The sequence below is a fragment of the Triticum dicoccoides genome, chromosome 5A (assembly GCF_002162155.2).
Source record: "Triticum dicoccoides isolate Atlit2015 ecotype Zavitan chromosome 5A, WEW_v2.0, whole genome shotgun sequence".
Classification (NCBI taxonomy): Eukaryota; Viridiplantae; Streptophyta; class Magnoliopsida; order Poales; family Poaceae; genus Triticum; species Triticum dicoccoides.
Window position 1 is genome coordinate 362456760 of NC_041388.1, and position 16331 is coordinate 362473090.

A 16331-nucleotide genomic window follows, 5' to 3' on the forward strand; every position below is an offset into this window, starting at 1 on the left:
GGCGCGCGGGGCGGCCCGGTGAGGCGCGGGAGAGGGCCCGCCTCGGGCCTGGGCGGGCTGCGGCGGCGGCGCGGTGGCTGTGCCACGTGGCGGCGTGGGAGTGGCGGCGGCGGTGTGTCCGGCCCGGACGGACAATGTCCGGCTCGCGGAGCTGCAGTTTTTTTAGGGTTTCGGGGAGGAAGAAGATCCGAAAACGGAGGGGTGTGTATATATAGGCATAGAGGGAGCTAGGAGAGTCCAAATGAGGTGCGGTTTTCGGCCACGCGATCGTGATCGAACAGTCTAGGACATGGAGCAGAGTTTGGTGGGTTTTGGGCCAAATTGGAGGGGTGTTGGGCTGCAACACACACGAGGCCTTTTCGGTCCCTCGGTTAACCGTTGGAGTATCAAATGAAGTCCAAATGGTACGAAACTTGATAGGCGGTCTACCGGTAGTAAACCAAGGCCGCTTGGAAAGTCTCGGTCCAATCCGGAAATGTTTAATCTCCACAGACGAAAGAAAGCTAGAAATGACCACCGGAGGAGAACGGAGCGTCGGAATGCAAAACGGACAACGGGGAAAATGCTCGAATGCATGAGACGAACACGTATGCAAATGCAATGCACATGATGACATGAAATGAGATGCATGAGAATGACAACAACACACGGGGACAAAACCCGAACCCGAGGAAATAAATTAACTTAACGCCGGAAACGGCCAGAGTTGGAGTACAAATAGGGAAAGTTACATCCGGGGTGTTACAAGAGCAACTCTCCCAATGGCCTTTTTGAGGGTCGTGGGGGCAGGAGGAAATAGTAGGAGCGCTGGCCATGATTGTGTGGTTTCTCGAAGCAAGTTCGAAGGATTTTTCGCCTGGTGTCGAATGGCATCTGAGATTTGATCTCTTTAAATAGACACCTTCCGTACGCAGTCGAGGGGTTATTTGTAAAAATGCCGGGACCCTTCGTGTTCATTTGCCACGTGGAAGCTGAGGCGACGGAAGCAAAGAAGCCGAAGGGTATGACATTTAATGGGAACCAAGCTGTTTGACGAATTCAGCTTACCAAAGACCGAAGATGTGAGGGCCGAATATAGCTTTTCGGTTCAGATACTTTGAAGTATTCGGTGGAGGAACCCGCCTTGCAATGTCGAAGACAATTTACGCGCCGGACATGTCGTCATTCAAGACTGGTTCTGGGGCTACTGAGGGAGTCCAGGATTATGGGGTCCTCGGGCGTCCGGGCTGTGTGATGTTGGCCGGATAGATGGGCTATGAAGATACAAGATAGAAGGCCTTCCCCTGTGTCCGGATGGAGCTCTCCTTTGCGTGGAAGGCAATCTTGGCGTGCGGATATGAAGATTCCTTTCTCTATAAACTGACTCTATACAACCCTAGCCCCCTCCGGTGTCTATATAAACCAGAGGGTTTAGTCCGTAGAGGCAATCATAATCATATAGGCTAGAGGATTAGGGTTTAGCCATTACGATCTCGTGGTACATCAACTATTGTAACCCCTATACTCATCAAAGTCAATCAAGAAGGAAGTAGGGTATTACCTCCATCAAGAGGGCCCGAACCTGGGTAAACACCATGTCCCCTGCCTCTTGTTACCTTCGATCCTTAGACGCATAGTTCGGGACCCCCTACTCAAGATCTGCCGGGTTTGACACCGAAAATGGGCGTGCGTGGGTGTGATACGTCTCCATTGTATCTACTTTTCCAAACACTTTTGACTTTGTTTTGGACTCTAACTTGCATGATTTGAATGGAACTAACCCGAACTGACGCTGTTTTCAGCAGAATTGCCATGGTGTTATTTTTGTGTAGAAACAAAAGTTCTCGGAATGACGTGAAACTTCATGGAGAATATTTTTGGAATATATAAAAAATACTGGCGAAAGAATCAATGTCAGGGGGCCCACACCCTGTCCACGAGGGTGGGGGCGCGCCCCCTGTCTCGTGGGCCCCCCTGAGGCTCCACCGACCTCAACTCCAACTCTATATATTCACGTTACTGGAGAAAAAAATCAGAGAGAAGGATTCATCATGTTTTATGATACGGAGCCATCGCCAAGCCCTAATCTCTCTCGGGAGGGCTGATCTGGAGTCCGTTCGAGGCGCCGGAGAGGGGAATCCATCGCCATCGTCATCATCAACCTTCCTCCATCACCAATTTCATGATGCTCAACGCTGTGCGTGAGTAATTCCATCGTAGGCTTGCTGGACGGTGATGGGTTGGATGAGATTTATCATGTAATCGAGTTAGTTTTGTTAGGGTTTGATCCCTAGTATCCACTGTGTTCTGAGATTGATGTTACTATGACTTTGCTATGCTTAATGCTTGTCACTAGGGCCCAAGTGTCATGATTTCAGATCTAAACCTATTATGTTTTCATGAATATATGTGAGTTCTTGATCCTATCTTGCAAGTCAATAGTCATCTACTATGTGTTATGATCCGGTAACCCCGATGTGACAATAATCGGGGCCACTCCCGGTTATGACTATAGTTTAAGGAGTTAATGTATTCACTAAGTGCTAATGCTTTGTTCCGGTACTCTATTAAAAGAAGGCCTTAATATCCCTTAGTTTCCAAAAGGACCCCGCTGCCATGGGAGGGTAGGACAAAAAATGTCATGCAAGTTCTTTTCCATAAGCATGTATGACTATATCCAGAATACATGCCTACATTACGTTGATGAACTAGAGCTAGTTCTGTGTCACCCTATGTTATAACTGTTGCATAAGGAATCGTATCCAACATAATTATCCATCACTGATCCAATGCCTACGAGCTTTTCACATATTGTTCTTTCCTTAGTTACTTTTCCATCGCCACTGTTACAATCACTACAAAGCCAATACTGTTACTTTTGCCACCGTTACCGTTACTTCCATATTACTTTGCTACTAAATACTTTGCTGCAGATATTAAGTCTTTCAGGTGCGGTTGAATTGACAACTCAACTGTTAATACTTGAGAATATTCTTTGGCTCCCCTTGTGTTGAATCAATAAATTTGGGTTGAATACTCTACCCACGAAAACTATTGCGATCCCCTATACTTGTGGATTATCAAGACTATTTTCGGGTGCCGTTGCCGGGGAGCATAGCTCTATTCTTTGAGTCACTTGGGATTTATATCTGTTGATCACTATGAGGAACTTGAAAGATGAAAGAACCAAGACTTTTCCCTCAACTACGAGGGGAGGTAAGGAACTGCCATCTAGCTCTGCACTTGATTCACCTTCTGTTATTAGTAAATTTGCGACACCTACTCCTGCTATTGATTCTGATATGTCGCATGTTATTGATGATGCCAGCTCTGCTTTGCATGATGCTTATGATGAAACTACTTCTATGCTTGATAATACTATGCCACTAGGTGAATTTCTTGATGAACAACTTGCTATGGTTAGAGAGAATGAAATTATTGAAACTGATAATATTGATGAAAGTGATGATGAAGATTCTCCCCATAGATATGAATTGCCTGTTGTGCCTGAGGGTTATGTTATGGATAAAGAAACTGCTAGAGACCTTTTAGCTTGCAATCATAGATATGATCTTAAGAAATTGTTAGCTAAGCTTAAAGAAAAGTCTTTGAATGCTAGAATGAAATATGACCCTACTTCTGCTACTTCACCTATCTGTATTTCCGATAAGGATTATGATTTCTTTGTCGATCCTGAGTTAATTACTTTGGCTGAATCTGATCCTTTTTATGGCTATGAATCTGAAACTTTTGTGGCACATCTTACTAAATTAAATGATATAGCCACCCTATTAACTAATGATGAGAAAACTCGCTATTACTTTATCCTCAAGTTATTTCCGTTCTCATTAAAGGGTGATGCTAAAATATGGTTTAATTCTCTTGATCCTGGTTGTGTGCGTAGTCCCCAGGATATGATTTATTACTTCTCTGCTAAATATTTCCCCGCCTATAAGAAACTAGCTGCTTTAAGGGAAATATGTAATTTTATGCAAATTGAAGAAGAGAGTCTCCCACAAGCTTGCGGGCGGCTTCTCTGATTACTTAATGCTTTGCCTGATCATCCTCTTAAGAAAAATGAAATACTTGATACCTTTTATAATGGACTAACCGATGCTTCCAAAGACCACCTGGATAGTTGTGCTGGTTGTGTTTTCAGGGAAAGAACTGTTGAATAAGCTGAATTGCTATTGAATAATATGTTTAGTAATGAAAATGGTTGGACACTTCCTGAACCAACTCCTAAGACAACTCCAAAGAAAAGGGGTATTCTATTTCTCAGTCCTGAAGATATGCAAGAGGCAAAGAAATCTAAGAAAGAAAAAGGTATTAAAGCTGAAGATGTTAAGAATTTACCACCTATTGAAGAAATACATGGTCTTGATAAGCCGACACAGGTAGTAAAGGTAAATTCTCTCTATAGATTTGATGAAGGTGATATTCCTCGTAATAAGTCTGGTAGCCAATGCTTGGATGAGTTCGATAATTTTATTGTTAAACATGAAAACTTCAATGCCTATGTTGGTAGACAATTGAAACGTAATGCTTATATTATTGAACACTTGAGTGATTATATGTGTAGAGTTAAAGGTTTACTTAAACTTATTAGTAAACATGCTTCTATGGTTACCACTCAAGTAGAACAAGTACTTAAAGCTCAGAATGATTTGCTCAATGAATTAAATAATAAGAAAAATGATAATGTTGTTAGAGTTGTGACTAGAGGGGGTAAAATGACTCAGGAAGCTTTGTATCCCGAAGGCCACCCTAAGAGAATTGAGCAAGATTCTTAGAGAACTAATGTTGATGCACCTAGTTCTTCTAATAAGAAGAAAAAGAAAAATGATAGGACTTTGCATGCTTCTAGTGAACCTGTTGTTGACACACATGAGAATCACAATGATATTTTTATTTCTAATGCTGAAACACAATCTGGTAATGAACATGAACCTAGTGATAATATTAATGATGATGTTCATGTTGATGCTCAACCTAGCAATAACAATGATGTAGAGATTGAACCTGCTATTGATCTTGATAACCCACAATCAAAGAATCAACATTATGATAAGAGAGACTTTGTTGCTAGGAAGCACGGTAAAGAAAGAGAACCATGGGTTCAGAAACCCATGCCTTTTCCTCCTAAACCATCCAAGAAAAAGGATGATGAGGATTTTGAGCGCTTTGCAGAAATGATTAGACCTATCTTTTTGCGTATGCGTTTGACTGATATGGTTAAAATGAATCCTTATGCTAAGTACATGAAAGATATTGTCACAAATAAAAGAAAGATACTGGAAGCTGAAATTTCCACCATGCTTGCTAATTATACTTTTAAGGGTGGAATACCAAAGAAACTAGGAGATCCCGGAGTTAAAATTGCTTTATGTGATCTTGGAGCCAGTGTTAGTGTTATGCCTCTCTCTGTTTATATCGTAGACTTGATTTGAATAAGTTGCAACCTACTGAAATATTTTAGCAAATGGCTGATAAATCAACTGCTATACCTGTCGGTATTTGTGAGGATGTGCTTGTTGTGGTTGCAAACGTTACTATTTTAATGGACTTTGTTATTCTTGATATTCCCGAGGACGATAGTATGTCTATTATTTTTGGTAGACCCTTTTTGAATACTGCAGGGGGCTGTAATTGATTGCAACAAAGGAAATGGAACTTTTCATGTTAATGGTAATGAGCATACGGTACACTTTCCAAGGAAACAACCTCAAGTCCACTGTATAAATTCTATTGGAAAAATTCCAACGATTACAATTGTAGGTTTTGAATTTCCTTTACCTACTGTCAAGAAGAAATGCAATATTCTTATTGTTGGGGATGTGCATATCCCCGTTGAGGCAACCTAGTGTTATTCAAAAATTCTCCAGTTTCATGCTATTCGAAAAGAGTTTGTTAACAAGACTTGATCAACCTTGTTAGTGGATTCCTTTTGATGAGCATGAGATGGATGAAGTTAGAAAGCACAACTCTCTGTACCCTCCTTTTTACTTTCTGTTATTTAGATTAAATAAAGCAAAAATAGTATTTTTTGTCTATTTTCTGAATTATCCTTGCAATAAAAAATACCCCGAAAATAAAAGTTCTCCAAATGCCCTGAAAATTTTATATGATTTTGTCTAGAATATTTAAGAATTATTGGCACTAAGAACACACCAAGGGGCCTCACCACCTGACCACGAGGGTCCAGGGCGCCCCCCTTGAGGCACTCCCCCTACGTCGTGGACCCCACATGGGCCCCCTCCACTTATTCTTGCACCCAGAAACTCCGTCTTCCTCCAGAAAAAATCATCCACCAGCTCAAACCCGAGTTCTAGCTCATCTTGCTGCCATTTTCGATCTCCTTGCTCAAAGCTCCATTCACAAAACTGCTTTGGGGGATTGTTCTTCGGTATGTGACTCCTCCAATGGTCCAATTAGTTTTTGTTCAAGTGCTTTATTTATTGCAAATTTTTGCTGCTTAGGTGACCCTGTTCTTAAGCTTGCATTTCAAATTTATGTGGTCAAAAGTAGTTTTAATGCACGATATGGCCTCGAGGCACTTGTAGGAGTAGTTGCTATCAATCTTGTTGAGTTCCATTCACTTTTATTTTGAGTCACTAAAAATTTCAGAAATTTTTCAGAAAAACAAAATGATGAAGAGATTATTGAGGGGCTCTTCAAGCCGAAGCTCCAAGGATAAGCAAAGTGAAGAGAATAAGAAGCCCAAATATAATCTCCCTCGCACTGCGGAAGTTCGGCCATGCGAATGGCCTTGTGATGAGTTCTTGAGACCAGCCGATATATATGAGGACTTTTATTATTTGGCTGAGAATGCAGGCCTCGTCGACTTCCTCCGCGACCAGTGCGAATGGTATCTCCTCCTCACTAATATTTTTGTGCAAAATTTTTACTTTCATGCTAATAAATCACCACCTTCGGTGGAATTTCACTTATATGATGAGGTTAAGGAGATGTCACTATATGAGTTTTGTCAGTCTGTAAGATACCCTTTGCGGGCAGCATAGAGAAACCACATCATAATTATGTGGAGGGATTTATTGATATGATTGTTGTAGGGGAAACGAGGAAAGTTTCCGATGCAAGGATTACTAGCATACATTTTCCTGTTCTACGTTACTTTGCAATATTTGCTAGTAGATGCTTAATTGGTCGCGGGAACAGTGGAAATCTCAGTGCTCTTGATATTGTTATTTTGCGCCATGCTTTGTTTCATGATACCACTTTCAGTTTAGGCGCTATTGTTGCTAAACGATTAAATCTGAACCGCACAAAGGGTCCCATCTTTGGAGGCATCTTTGCTTTGCGCCTTGCTGCGCACTTTAACATAACTATTAGGCATTATGAGAAAGAGGAAAAGTTGCTGCCCCCTATTTTTCTAGATTATAAGAGTATGGTAGCACAAGATTTTATTGTTAAGGATAAGAAGAAGATGCTTAAATATAGATTGATATTTGATAAAAACTACTATGAGATTATTACCTTGTCTGCCCCCTCTTTGTTTAACATATTTTCAGGCACGTACCTCGTGTTGCCGGAGGCCGTTCATGCATACTGCAGCCTGACATTAGCCCCAGAGCCTGAGCCGAAGCCACCACTTGATCCTTACCATCAGTTTGTTTATCAGTGGGATCCGGAGGAGATTGCCAACCAGTGGCACCCAGAGGACACTCCTCCGTACACCGGAGAGGGCAGCTTTGAGCCGTGGCTATAGCCCAACTTAGGCCAAAAGCCTAAGCTTGGGGGAGTACATATTTCTCACCGACATTACATTCATGTTCACACACTCATGAAAATTTTCGGTGCTCATACTTTTTCATTGTATCTTCCATGCTAGTTTATTTTCTTTTTAAGCTTTCTTCTTGTGTGTTTGAAAAACCTGAATAAAAACCAAAAAAATTAGTTGCAACTTTTAGCTAGTTTACTTTCCATGCTTGTGGTAGTAGTAATTGAAACGAAAACCCAAAAAGATTTCTCGTTCTTCTTTTGCTTATTGCGAGCTTTCCCGTGTAAATAGTTTTGTTTCTTTTCTTTTCTTTGGGGGTCGAGAGGAGAAGACCATGATGAAAATGTTGAGTGGCTCTCATATGCATTATTGCTGATCAAACAAAGAGCCCATATTACCTTGTCTTCTCCGTTGTATTGAATGCTTGCAGATTCCAGCTTAGTCCAATGCACGTGCACTATTATTATTATTATCCACACCGTTCGGTCGTGCAAGTGAAAGGCAATAATGACGATATATGATGGACTGATTGAGATGAGAGAAGCTGGTATGAACTCGACCTATCTTGTTTTTGTAAATATGATTAGTTCATCATTCCTGATTCAGCCTATTATGAATGAAACATGTTTGCAATGACAATTAGAGATTATAGTTGCTCATGGCATGTTTAATTAGCTAGGAGTTTATAATGGTTTACCTTGCATGCCAACATGCTATTAAAATGGTTGTGATGTGGTATGATAGGGTGGTATCCTCCTTTGAACGATTCGAGTGGCTTGACTTGGCACATGTTCATGCATGTAGTTGAAACGAAATCAACATAGCCTCCACGATATGTATGTTCATGGTGAATTATATCCTACTCATGCTTGCACTCAGTGTTGATTAATTTTAATGCATGTTCATGACTGTTGTCGCTCTCTAGCTGGTCACTTCCCAATCTCTTTCTAGCCATCACTTGTACTAAGCGGGAATACTGCTTGTGCATCCACTTCCATAAACCCCAAAGTTATTCCATATGAGTTCACCATACTGTCCTATATGCGATATCTACCTGTCATTCCAAGTAAATTTTTATGTGCCAAACTCTAAACCTTCAAATGAAATTCTATTTTGTATGCTCGAATAGCTCATGTATCAACTAGGGCTGTCTATATCTTCCATGCTAGGTGGGTTATTCTCACGAGGAGTGGACTCCTCTCCTCATTCACGAGAAAATGGCTGGTAACCGGGATGCCCAGTCCCATGCTTAAACTAAAATAATTGCAAATGAAACTCCCCCAGGATTGTTGTTAGTTGGAGGCACCCGTTGTTTCGGACAAGCCATGGATTGATGTTTGTTGGTGGTAAGGGGAGTATAAACTTTACCATTCTGCTTGGGAACCACCTATAATGTGTGTAGCATGGAAGATATCGAGATCTCTCGGTTGTTATGTTGATAATGAAAGTATACCACTCAAAATATTATTCATCTCTATTTCAAAATCGAGCTCTAGCACCTCTACAAATCTCCGCTTCCCTCTACGAAGGGCCTATCTATTTACTTTTATGTTGAGTCATCACCCTCTTATTGAAAAGCACCAGTTGGAGAGCATTGTTGTCATTTGCATGCATTACCATTAGTTTACATTGAGTATGACTGTGACAGGATCTCTTTTACCATGAATTACAATGTTTAGTCAGTCCTTGATCTTCAGAGGTGCTCTACATTTATGTTTTGCGGTCTCAGAGAGGGCTAGCGAGATACCATCTTGTTATATCATATTATGATTGTTTTGAGAAAGTTTTGTCACCCGAGATTTATTATTATTGCTCGCTAGTTGATTATGCCATTAATATGAGTAAACATGAGACCCAAATTTTATTGTGAATATGGTTAGTTCATAATCTTTGCTGCAAACTTGAATGCTGGCTTTACATATTTGCAACAACAAGAATATATAGAGTTTGTAAAAGTTTTTCTTTATCACTTTCAGTTTGTCAACTGAATTGCTTGAGGACAAGCAAAGGTTTAAGCTTGGGGGAGTTGATACATCTCCATCGTATCTACTTTTCCAAACACTTTTGACCTTGTTTTGGACTCTAACTTGCATGATTTGAATGGAACTAACCCGGACTGACGCTGTTTTCAGCAGAATTGCCATAGTGTTATTTTTGTGCAGAAACAAAAGTTCTCGGAATGACCTGAAACTTCATGGAGAATATTTTTGGAATATATGAAAAATACCGGCGAAAGAATCAACGTCAGGGGGCAAACACCCTGTCCACGACCTCGTGCCCCCCCCTGAGGCTCCACCAACCTCAACTCCAACTCTATATATTCACGTTCGGGGAGAAAAAAAATCAGAGAGAAGGATTCATCTCGTTTTACGATATGGAGCCGCCGCCAATCCCTAATCTCTCTTGGAGGGCTGATCTGGAGTGCGTTCAGGGCTCCGGAGAGGGGAATCCGTTGCCATCATCATCAACAACCTTCCTCCATCACAAATTTCATGATGCTCACCGCCGTGTGTGAGTAATTCCATCGTAGGCTTGCTGGACAGTGATGGGTTGGATGAGATTTATCATGTAATCGAGTTAGTTTGTTAGGGTTTGATCCCTAGTATCCACTATGTTCTAAGATTGATGTTACTATGACTTTTCTATGCTCAATGCTTGTCACTAGGGCCCGAGTGTCATGATTTTAGATCTGAATATATGTGAGTTCTTGATCCTATCTTGCAAGTCAATAGTCACCTACTATGTGTTATGATCCGGTAACCCCGAAGTGACAATAATCGGGACCACTCCCGGTGATGACTATAGTTTGAGGAGTTCATGTATTCACTAAGTGCTAATGCTTTGTTCCGGTACTCTATTAAAAGGAGGCCTTAATATCCCTTAGTTTCCAATAGGACCCCGCTGCCACGGGAGGGTAGGACAAAAGATGTCATGCAAGTTCTTTTCCATAAGCATGTATGACTATATTCGGAATACATGCCTAAATTACATTGATGAACTGGAGCTAGTTTGATGTTACCCTATGTTATAATTTTTTCATGAGGAATCGCATCCGACATAATTATCCATCACTGATCCAATGCCTACGAGCTTTTCACATATAGTTCTTTGCTTAGTTACTTTTCCGTTCCACTGTTCCAATCACAACAAAACCAATACTATTACTTTTGCCACCGTTATCATTATTTCCATATTACTTTGCTACTAAATACTTTGCTGTAGATATTAAGTCTTTTAGGTGCGGTTGAATTGACAACTCAACTGTTAATACTTGAGAATATTCTTTGGCTCCTCTTGTGTCGAATCAATAAATTTGGGTTAAATACTCTACCCTCGAAAACTGTTGCGATCCCCTATACTTGTGGGTTATCAGGGTGCGCGGGCGGCAGGAGGAGGAGCGGCACGGAAGGCGCGGCATGCGGGCGAGGCGCGCGACGGCAGCAGGGCAGGAGGGGCCAGACGAGGGGGCCACGGCATGGGCGGGAGATGCGGGCGGCTTTGACGGGGCGCGACCTCGTGCGTAGAGGCACAACCGGAGCGGGCCATGGCACGGAGTGGGCGCGTGATACATCTCCAACGCATCTATATTTTTTGATTGTTCCATGCTATTATATTATCTGTTTTGGATGTTTTATATGCATTAATATGCTATTTTATATGATTTTTGGGACTAACCTATTAACCTAGAGCCAGTTCCAGTTTCTATTTTTTTTCTTGTTTTAGAGTTTCGCAGAAAAGGAATACCAACGGAGTCCAAACGGAATAAAACTTTTGCCATGATTTTTATTGGACCAGAAGACACCGAGGAGACTTGGAGTGCAAGTTAGAGGAGCCTCGAGATGGCCACAAGGGGTGAGGGCGTGCCCAGGGGGTGGGGCGCGCCCCCGACCTTGTGGGCCCCTCATAGCTCCCCTGACCTAATTCTTTCGCCTATATATACTCTTATACCCCCAAAACATCCAGGGGATCCACGAAAGCACTTTTCCACTGCCATAACCTTTTGTACCCATGAGATCCCATCTTGGGGCCTTTTTCGGCATCCTGCCGGAGGGGGAATCGATCATGGAGGGCTTTTACATCAACACCATTGCCTCTCCGATGAAGCATGAGTAGTTTAATTCAGACGTACGGGTCTGTAATTAGTAGCTAGATGGCTTGTTCTCTCTCTTTGATTCTCAATACAAAGTTCTCCTTGATGTTCTTGGAGATCTATTCGATGTAATACTCCTTTGCGGTGTGTTTGCCGAGATCCGATGAATTATGGATTTATGATCAGCTTATCTATGAATATTATTTGAATCTCCTCTGAATTCTTATATGCATGATTCGATATCCTTGAAAGTCTCTTCAAACTATTGATTTGGTTTGGTCAACTAGATTGGTTTTTCTTGCAATAAGAGAAGTGCTTAGCTTTGGGTTCAATCTTGTCGTGCTCGATCCTAGTGACAGAAGGGGAACCGACATGTATTGTATTGTTGCCATCGAGGATAACAAGATGGGGTTTTCATCATATTGCTTGAGTTAATCCCGCTACATCATGTCATCTTGCTTAATGCGTTACTCTGTTCTTATGAACTTAATACTCTAGATGCAGGCATGAGTCGGTCGATGTGTGGAGTAATAGTAGTAGATGCAGAATCGTTTTGGTCTACTTGACACGGACGTGATGCCTATATTCATGATCATTGCCTTAGATATCGCCATAAATTTGCGCTTTTCTATCAATTGCTCGGCAGTAATTAGTTCACTCACCATAATAATTTCTATCTTGAGAGAAGCCTCTTGTGAAACCTATGGCCCCGGGTCTATTTTACATCATATTAGTTTCCCATCAACTTGCCAATTTCTGTCGCCGTTCCCTTACTTTGCAATCTTTTACTTTCCATTCCATAAACCAAAAATACCAAAAATATTACTTTACCGTTTATCCATCTCTATCAGATCTCACTTTACGAATAACCGTGAAGGGGTTGACAACCCCTTTGTCGCGTTGGTTGCAAGTTGGTGTTTGTTTGTGCATGTATTCGGTGTCTTGTTGCATAGTCTCCTACTGGATTGATACCTTGGTTCTCAAAACTGAGGGACATACTTACGCTCCTTTGCTACATCACCATTTCCTCTTCAAGGGGAAAACCAATGTGTCGGTGTCAAAACCGGTGGATCTCGGGTAGGGGGTCCTGAACTGTGCGTCTAAGGCGGACGGTAACAAGAGGCAGGGGACACGATGTTTTACCCAGGTTCGGGCCCTCTTGATGGAGGTAAAACCCTACGTCCTGCTTGATTTATTCTTGATGATATGGGTATTACAAGTGTTGATCTACCACAAGATCGGAGAGGCTAAACCCTAGAAGCTAGCCTATGGTATGATTGTATGTTGTCCTACGGACTAAAACCCTCCGGTTTATATAGACACTGGAGGGGGCTAGGGTTACACAAGGTCGGTTACAAAGGAGGAGATATACATATCCGTATTGCCTAGCTTGCCTTCCACGCCAAGTAGAGTCCCATCCGGACATGAGACGAAGTCTTCAATCTTGTATCTTCATAGTCCAACAGTCCGGCCAAAGGATATAGTCCGGCTGTCCGGAGACCCCCTAATCCAGGACTCCCTCAGTAGCCCCTGAACCAGGCTTCAATGATGATGAGTCCGGCATGCAGTGTCGTCTTCGGCATTGCAAGGCGGGTTCCTCCTCCGGAGACACCACAAAAGAGTTCGAATAAAAGGATAGTGTCTGACCCTGCAAAACAAGTTCCACATACCACCATAGAGAGAATAATATTTCCACAAATCTAATCTGCTGACACGTTTTGGCAACATGACATCATGCCATGGCGCGGTGATCATTCAAACCGTTTTTCCAGCCCCGCACATAACGCGAGGCAGTTTCTTATTACGATATTCTCATCAATACGGGCGTGGGTAACCCAAGCGTGCCATCAATTACGGCGCTTGGAGGATAACCGAGTTTTACCAGGCTAGTGGGGGCACATAGTTTCTTCTACCCTTATAAAGGGGTAAGGTTTTGCCTTTTTATACCCATGCCTTCTTCCTCCATGCTCATCGATTCTCGTGCACTCGAGCTCCAACGCCCATGTCCACATCCTTATCCTCAACCTTCTCCAAACATGTCCGGAGCGGGAGGCAAGTGGATGGCTTTCTCCGTCATGGAGGGACACATCAAAAAGCTGCGCGGGGCCGGATACTTAGCTGCGAATATCGCGCATCGGCTGCCCACTATGGGGCAGATCGTCCCTACTCCGGAACCTCACGAGAGGGTAGTTTTCCTCCACCACTTCCTCCGCGGACTGGGGTTTCCCCTCCATCCATTCGTCTGCGGTCTCATGTTCTACTATGGGCTGGACTTTCAGGATCTAGCCTGAACTTCATCCTTAACATTTCGGCGTTCATCGTCGTGTGTGAGGCTTTCCTCCTCATCCGGCTCCACTTCGGCCTGTGGCTGAAGACCTTCAATATCAAGCCGTAGGTGGTGGGAGGCCAACAAGCGGAATGCGGTGGAGCCATGGTGGGCAAGATGCCCAATGTTATATGGCTCGAAGGCTCCTTCATGGAGACCATAAAGGGATGGCAATCGACGTGGTTCTACATCACCGAGCCGCGTGACACCAACTGGGTGGTGGCCCCCGAGTTTTGATCTGGAATCCCCACGCGGTTCACCTCTTGGAAAGAGAAGGGCCTGTCCTGGGGTTCATCGGTGGAGCTGGACGGACTCCAGAAATGTATCCGGAATATGGCAAGCAAGAAGCTCAAGCTTGTCAACATAGTCCAGGTCATGCTGTTCCGCCAGATCCTCCCATGTCAACAACGGGATTTTAACTTATGGGAGTTCGACCCGGCCCGGCACCAGACTCTAAGCGAGCTCTTCGACACGACGCACAAGGACGTCTGGAGGGTGCTGTTCAAGGGCGCCGAGGTCTCTCCTTCTCTTACCGAGGACCATGGGCTAAGCGCGAAGCGCCTAGCGCATTCGGTGAGTTCTATACATCCGGTAGGATATTTATTTCCCCTAGGTTAACCATGTGCGGGGTCTGAGCTCCATGCCTTTGGCAGGACTGGGTGGAGACGTCGGGGTAGATTAACTGTTCGGCCACTTTGCCCGAAGACACTGCAGACGCTCTCCTGATGGAGATGCTGACTCCGGCTCCTTACAAGGTGCCGGAGAAGACCAAGAAGGCCAAGGGAACCCGAAAGAGTTCCCAGCGCCAGGTGGTATCGGACTCATCGTCTGATAACTCCGCGACGCACTCCTCCCCCGAAGATGAAGATGAAGATGAAGATGAAGATGAAGATGCTCCCCCTTCAGTCGGGGGAGACAAGAAAAGGAAGGCCGCCCGACCGGGGGGGGGGGCGAAGGGTCCAAGAAGGGAAGGAACCTCCTTCCGGACTACTCCAACACCGCTGCCGAAGGCGAAGACGAGTGGCTGCTCAGGGCCAAGCCCCTGGCGAAGTCGTAAGTATTTGGATACCAAAGTAACTCATAGCATACCCTTGTCGCACTGCTTCTCCTAACGCCGAATATGATTACGCAGACCGCCCCAATCCTGTATCGACGTATCTTTGTCGGGCGGCTCCTTGGACTCGTCGGACATGGATATCGATCCACTTCCGACCGCCACCTCCCCTTTCCCTATGGACAATGCCGAGGTATTGTCTCAAGAGGCACCGGGTCGAGGGGAGACAATCCCGGAGGTGCTCATGGCGACCTTCCGGACTCCAGGAGCAGAGGGAGTAAGGCTCCCGAGGGCTCCGAGTTCGGCCCTCAGCCGAACACCGCGTCGGAACCTCCAGTGGTTCCGGACTCGGGCAGGCGGCCTCCTTCCAAAAGGGGCAAGACGCCTGTGCCGGTGACCTCTGCCCATCTAGAGGCACCGGACAATTTGCTGGGAGCGCTTCGCAACGCTTCCATCGACGAAGAGCACCACACTATTATGAGTGCGGTGATCCAGAAGGTTCAGTCCGCCAAGAGCGGACTGACTGAAGCCTGTGCCAGCCTTCTAACAGGCTTTGAGGTAAGTATTTGAAATATAGGAAAAATATTACCGCATAGACAGTAGCCCCTGATGCTCTGTTTGGTGTTCAAAAAGAAAAGCCAAATAGAGGATCAACTAATATATGCAGGAGTCTAATATAAGTATGTCTATATGCGTATGCAGGCTTCACTGCTGGCCTCTGCCGCACTAACTACGGAGGTCGGCATACTGAAGCAGGACCTCGAAGGTTCCAAGAAAGAGCTCGGCCTTGCCAAGAGGCAGCTCGAGGAGAACAAAGGTAAGTAATACCTAGTCTGTAGATATGTATATATATAAGTGATGCGATTACAAAATGACAGGATCACCTTTAATCTTCCAGGGGCCACGATCGAAGTGGCAACCCTGAAGCAAGCTCTACCCGAGGCCAAAAACAAAGCGGCCCAAGAGCGCACCAAGCGGTAAAAACAAGAGGCACGGGTGGGCGAGGTGCAGCAAGAGCTCCACGCTCTCGTGATGAAGCACGAGGCGTTGAAGCTTGACTTGAAGACGCGAGAGTCCGAGCTTGCCACGGCCCTTGAGAGTGCAAAGAGTGCCAAGGCTGAAGCTAAAAAGGCTCTCTAGG